Source organism: Carlito syrichta, unplaced genomic scaffold, assembly GCF_000164805.1.
Source record: "Carlito syrichta isolate Samal-C Ts95f unplaced genomic scaffold, Tarsius_syrichta-2.0.1 Scaffold304392, whole genome shotgun sequence".
In the NCBI taxonomy this organism is placed as follows: domain Eukaryota; kingdom Metazoa; phylum Chordata; class Mammalia; order Primates; family Tarsiidae; genus Carlito; species Carlito syrichta.
The window spans coordinates 242,304-249,151 of NW_007248488.1; positions in this window are offsets into that span (position 1 = coordinate 242,304).

The following is a 6,848-nucleotide window of genomic DNA, read 5'->3' on the forward strand; positions in this document are numbered from 1 at the left end:
ACTTTGGTCACAGAAGTCTTCTGTGTTGATGATTATTATGATATGAGAACAGAGAGAAAAACTTTGTTTGAGAGAGTTTTTTCAAAGTACCACCCATTAGTGCAAGAATATTTTAATAAATTTTATTTTTGAATAATACTATCCCACTTCCTCTTCACCTCTACTTTTCTATTTTGTGTTAGTGGTATTAATGTTCTCAGCTTGGTGAAAAGTATTAAGACACAAATCTCTATGTCTGGGAAATTAACATAGACGCTAAATCTACTGTGCAATAGGTGGGAGGAATGCGAAAGGTAAGGCAAGAATAGTATTTTGAGGTGTTTTTAAAAATTTTTTTGAAACAAGGTCTTCCTCTGTTGCCCAAGTTGGCGTGCAGTAGCAATCATAGCTCGCTGCAGCCATGTCCTCTTGGGCTCAAGGAATCCTCTTGCCTCAAACTCCCAAGTAGGTGGGACTACATGCACTTGTTACCATGACCGGCTAGTGTTTTTATTTTATTATTATTATTATTGTTATTATTATTCATTTGTAGAGATGAAATCTCACTATGTTACCCAGGCTGGTCTCAAAGTCCTGGCCTCAGGCAATCATTCTGCCTCAGCCTCCCAAAGCTTTAGGATTATAGGCATGAGTTACCATGTCTGGCTCTCTATAGAATTCTTAATTGTTTCTATTATTATATTTATTTTAAAATATTTTTAACACATTTCAGGTTTAAAAATATGTGGGAAATATTTCCTTTGATGTATTTTATTTTCTTTGAGTCTGTGGCTAGTTTTCCCTGTTTCTGATATTTTGATTTTTGTTTCATTTTCTAAATCATTTTTTACTTTTATAATTATATTATCAATTTGACTATCATTATTATTACTTCTAAACATTTTGGACAAATCTTTATCAACTTTTTTTATGCTTAATAATGAAAAGGATTTAGGTTGCTTATATTCTCTGCCTATAAAATATATCCTATAGCTTTTATATTTAGTTTACCAAATTATAGATATTTTAATTCTACACTTTTGATGAAGTGCTGGCAAAGAAAACATTTGCACTTTTTAGTTGTATTGTTTGCTTATTTAGATATCTGATGTTTATTAACAAGAACTAAAGTTTGAGGGTCTTAGGACTCCTCACCTATAACATAAACTGAAAATAATTCATTCTTTACAGGACTATGTAAGAAAATTAAGTAATGCCGGTAAAATATATAGAGGCTGCTAGACTCAATAAACATTAGTTGTTACTTTAAAGAAAAATTTTTGAAAGACATAGTTGGAAATGCAAAATAATAATTATAATAATTATGATGGAAATTATGTCATTAAACCCAGAATTCCAAGTGAAACTGGCAAGATGGTTTTTTTCTTTTTCCTATTGTTCTTGCCCAATTTTGGTATCGGTATTTTTATAGACTCTGTTAAAGCTAAAAAAACAACAACTATGGAATAGTTCAATACCAGAAGAGTTGTCTGTTTTTTTCAGACGACACCTAAAAAACAATACAGAACAAGAAAGTAGTGGGTGTGAGTGTGTGTGTGTGTGTGTGTGTGTGTGTGTGTGTGTGTGTGACCTATAATGGGATATCATTAATGTACTGATATAGAACAGGAAAGAATACTGTAGAGGGTGTTTTTTTTGTTTGTTTTAGCCACTGCATCTCCATCAAACAAAGACTGCTTTAGAAGTTCTTAAGGAAGGGTTTGGGAATCTGGGAGTCAGCAATTATTTTTGTTGGAATAGGCACACTCTTTTACTCAATATAGTATTTGCTGGAATTAATCCCTAAATAAACAAAAGTCATGGCAAATCTGAGCCCTCAAGGAAAACTAATTATTCATTAATGGGACTTCCTTATCCACCATCCTTTAAACTAGCTCATCTCTTCCTGAAAGCTTGTTTTTTTCCCCCCCACAAAACACTGCGTTTGTATATTTCTGAATGTCAGTGAAGCACAGTTCAGAAAATGCTGGCCAAATATGAGTAAAAACAAAACTTATTTTATTTTTAACTCTCTTAAAGCGTTTGCTAAACCAAATACCTATTTTCAAATAAAAAGAAAACAAAACAAAGAAATCATAACAACAACAAAATGCTTCTTAACACATTTGAAAAAGGGAAAAAAATATTAGCTAGAGTCAGTCAAGCTACAGTTTGAATATGCAAGGACAATAACAATTTTTTTTTTTTTTTAATAATTTGGCCTTTATCTTTGACCTTCACCTTGCTGGCTGACCAAAAAAAAAAAAAAAAAAAAATCAACTAAGTATCCATTTGGCTAAAATGGTCTTCAATCCAATTATTAAAAGAAACCTTTAATGTAAAGACTGTCAGATTAAAAGTACTGTCTTTCCTTTTCCTCTTATTTTTCTCTATTTTTGAGGGAAAAAATATAAAAGAAAATGAAAACCGAATAAATAATATCTTATGATAAAAGCCCAAACAAAAACAGTGCTTGAATAGCCAAGCCTACCTGTGGTCTCTGAGGCATTATCTCTTACCCTTCCAGGTTGCTGCTTGCACTGTTGCATTCAAGACAGAAATTTGCAAAGGATGTAAAAGTATGATGTTTCAGAGTCTGAGTGAGAGTCTCTAACTGACTCAGCAGCCACCCAACCTCCAGAAGCACTGCAGACATTTCAAAGATCTGACTATAATTTATTTGGTCTCATCTGGGGTAGATTACAGTCCTCAGGGCAAAGCTTCCTAGATCCAGATGTACTATCAGATATTTCACATTCAATTCCATTCTTCAAGGAATCCAAGGGTGGTTACAAAACACTGACACTGACTTTTAGAACTTCCTCTCCCTAACCATGGGCTGACAAATTTTCTTTGATATAACTGTGACATATTAACTCTACTCTCAATCTTACTCTTCATAACCTAATTAGCTTTAGAGGTTCTGCAACTCCTAGAACTGGAAGAGTGTGTGGTTTTACCCGTTATCTCTCCTATGTTGCACCCCTTTACTATAGAACACCAAGGCATTATCACGAAAGATGAATGGGTCATTTGGTTTTCTTACAGGGTGATTCTACAAGCTTGGTCCTACTTCCTTGATCATGGAAGTAAGAAATGGGTTTTTAAAAATTTTATGAAAATCTCTCAAGAAAATAACCTGGTATATAATGTTGTTGAACTACTGCATAATCTTACTTTTGAAGGTTATTTTTTTTTTCCTAATCTTCTAGAAAAATTCCTAGTCTTCCTTTCATAAAACATATCCCACCCTCCAAGCAGTTAATACTCAGACAAACTTAGTAAATACTTTGTAATAAAAAATACTAAAAGGAAAAATACACTAATGATTATTTTAAAAATCATATAACTATTGCACATGTAGCTGCCATCTAATTATTCTTTGAAAAAATCTATCAAATAGAAACATACGGTTATATACTCCATATTCTTAAGAAGGATTTTTAAATACATTATTGATAATAATGAAAACTTAGAATACTGTAAAGTTTCAATAAGTGAGTAGGACTTTTTCATATAAACATATGAGGGAAAGTGCAATATTTTGGAAAACAGTTGAGAGTGAGTATACTGATTAAGAGTTCAAATTCTGGAGCCAACCTCAAATGCCTCAATTAAAATGCAACTCTTACACTATGTGACATTGAAAAAAATTACACTTTTACAAAACACATTTTCTCTTTAAAATAGAGTGAGGACGGTTATCACACTCATAGAATTGCAAAGAATAAAAACTTTATTTGCCAGGTACAGTGGCTCATACCAGTAACTCCAGCACTTTGGTAGGTGGAGGCGAGAGGATTGGTTGAGTCCAGGGATTCGAGATCAGCTTGGGCAACTTGGCAAGACCTCATCTCTACAATAAATTTTAAAAAATTCTTTTTTTTAAATGCCTGTAGTTCCAGCTACTTGGAAGTTTAAGGTGAAAAGATCACCTGAACCCAGCAGGTTGAGGTTGCAGTGGCTGTGAGCGTGCCACTGCACTCTAGCCTGGGTGACAGAGTGCAACTCCAATAAATAAATAAATAAATAAATAAATAGATAGATAGATAGATACTTTATTCATGCAAATATACCTGGCAGTAGTTGGCACAAAGTAGTTACTTGATGGTTGTTAACGAATATTTTGCTGCTGTTGTTACTCAGTTTTAAAATTGAGGTATACTTATCCTGTACATGCTGGTATGAAAATCTCAAAAGCATATTAAGAGAAAAAATTTAAGTCAGTAGATAAGTAGAGAATGACACAATCTTCTGTGAATGAAAATATTTGTTTGAAGAGATAAATATACATCATTATGTTTATTAAATGCATAGGGATATGACCAAGTTAACACAAAACAAATTGTTAACCATGGTCTGTGACTGTGACCGGAAATAGAGGGAATGAATCAGTCAGGAGATTGAAATTGGGCATTCACATAATTTTGCTCAGTTTAGCTTGATTCTTTCACCAGAATATGTTTATATATCAATTAATTTTTTTTTAAAATAAAAAAATAAGTTGAATCACTTATGTTTAAGTGACTTAATAAAAACGTTTTCATTGAGATTATGTAGGGATAGAAATCATGATCCAGGTTGCTAAATATGCTAATGTCAAATCTTTAGTAACATTTATTTCCGAATCTCTGCTTTCTGACAATTAAAATGTATTTACTTAAAAAAAAAAAAAAAAAAAAAAAAGCACATAGCAAAGTGGTCTGTTGCTAGGAATCCAGACTGGATTAATGTAGAAAATGGCCCACAAAAAAGTTCTATTTACACAGCATGAAATGTAGATATTCAAGCAGCGTCAGCTGACATACAATGGAAGCTTCAAATAAAATCTTTATTCACTTAAATGAAGTTGACAAGCTTTTTTTTTTTTCATTTTGAAGAAAGTGTCTTTGAAAATTCAATTTTGATTTGGAGAGGCTCAAATGCTTGCATGTTATGAATCATAAAACAACTCTTCTGAAAAAAGATATTTAGAGATATTTCAGGTGCTCTTTAATTTGTGATTTTTTCCTTTGTATTAGAGAAAATAACATTTCCATGAACAATTTTAAAGCATTAATTTCAGTATTATTTTAAATATTTCCTTTATGAGGCTTTTGTCATTTACTCTTGAATAGAGTTTTATTAAAAGCAGATAAATTGCTTTAACAAAGAAATACTAAACAATTACAAGACAGACTACAAATGGGGCATTCTGCTTAATACTCTTTTTTGGATTAATTAAATTAGTTCAAATATCTTGTAGGCATTTATTGATACCTTTTGAAATTCATTTTGTGTATGCTTCTTTATGTATCCTGCTTTATTTCTACCTGAATGAATCAAGCATAAATAATTCAAAAATACTATTAGATTACATCTTCAGCTTTTTTCTTTTTGCATACTTTGTAGCTCTTCTTTGATAGTCATATGTGTGTATGCATATATTTATGCTCACATTTTTAACTTACTACCTATCAAGAGATGATGAAAAATACAAAAATTTAAATATACAAAATGAAACTTGTTCATAATTTAATGCTTATTGCAAATTCAGTGAACCATTGTACATATAAAATTCTAAAAAAAATAAAAGCTTTGTTTATTTAATACACATTAACATTTTGTTTAGGATTCTTATCAATTCCTTTTTTGGTATTTACTATTAATTTAGTTAATACATTTGATCTTTACACACTAAATTTTAAGAGGTACATTCTATTAGATGTATTATTAAATAAATTATATACACTTGCATTCATTATATATATATGACTAATATAATATTATACATATTATATATATGACTAATATATATATATATTAGTCTATCTATATTAGGCTGCCATGACAAAATACTGTAGACCCAGGGGGCTTAAATAATAGAAACTTACTTTCTCACAGTTCTGAGATCAGCTTGCCAGCTTGATTAGGTTCTGGGAAGGGCTGTTTTTCTGGCTTGCTTACAGCCTCTTTGATGTCCACATAACCTTTTCTTGGTACATAAACATAGAAAGAGAGATCAACAATTCTGGTGTCTTTTCTGAAAGGATGCTAATCTCATCTTGAGGGTCCCAAACTTCTGGCTTCATCTAGCCCTAATTACTTGGCTAAGGCCCTTTCTCCACATACCAATACATTGAGTGTTAGACCTTCAATATGTGAATTTGAGGAGGAAAGCATAAATGTTTTGTTGATAACTCTATATATTATTACTATATTATTTTTTTCAAAATTGAATGCTGATTTTTTTTTTTTTTTTTTTGAGTTGGAGTCTTACTCTGTCGCCCAGACTGCAGTGCAGTGGCTGCTCCCGGCCACTGCAGACTCAACCTGCTGGGCTCCAGCGATCCTTCCGCCTCAGCCTTCCAAGTAGCCGGAATTACAGGAATGTGCTATCACGCCCGGCTGATTTTTTGATTTATTGTAGAGATGAGGTCTCACTGCCCAGGTGGGTCTCGAACCCTTGGGCTCAGGCAATCTGCTCACCTCAGCCTCCCAAAGGCATGGGATTACAGGCTGAGCCACCAAGCACGGCTAGAATGCTGACTTTTTTATGCTGGAAATGATATCCCTAGATCAGGGAACTTCATTATTGTTGTTATATGAATAAAGTTAGTTCCTTATTGATATTCTTTATTTTCATCATAGCTCTAGATTATCAAAAATAGATTATCAAAAATAATCTACTTAAGAAAACTCAAACTGAATTTATAGCTCACGACTCTGTTTATACAGTAGTATCTGGACTAGAGTTAGTAAAAACAATTTAAAAAATCTCTATAGCAACATATCAGTTACTCTTGTAGCATTAAGTTAGACAAAGAGTAGCATTATTAGTATTTCTGTACAGGCAAAAAGTATCAGTAGGCAAAAAGTCATTTGTGTTT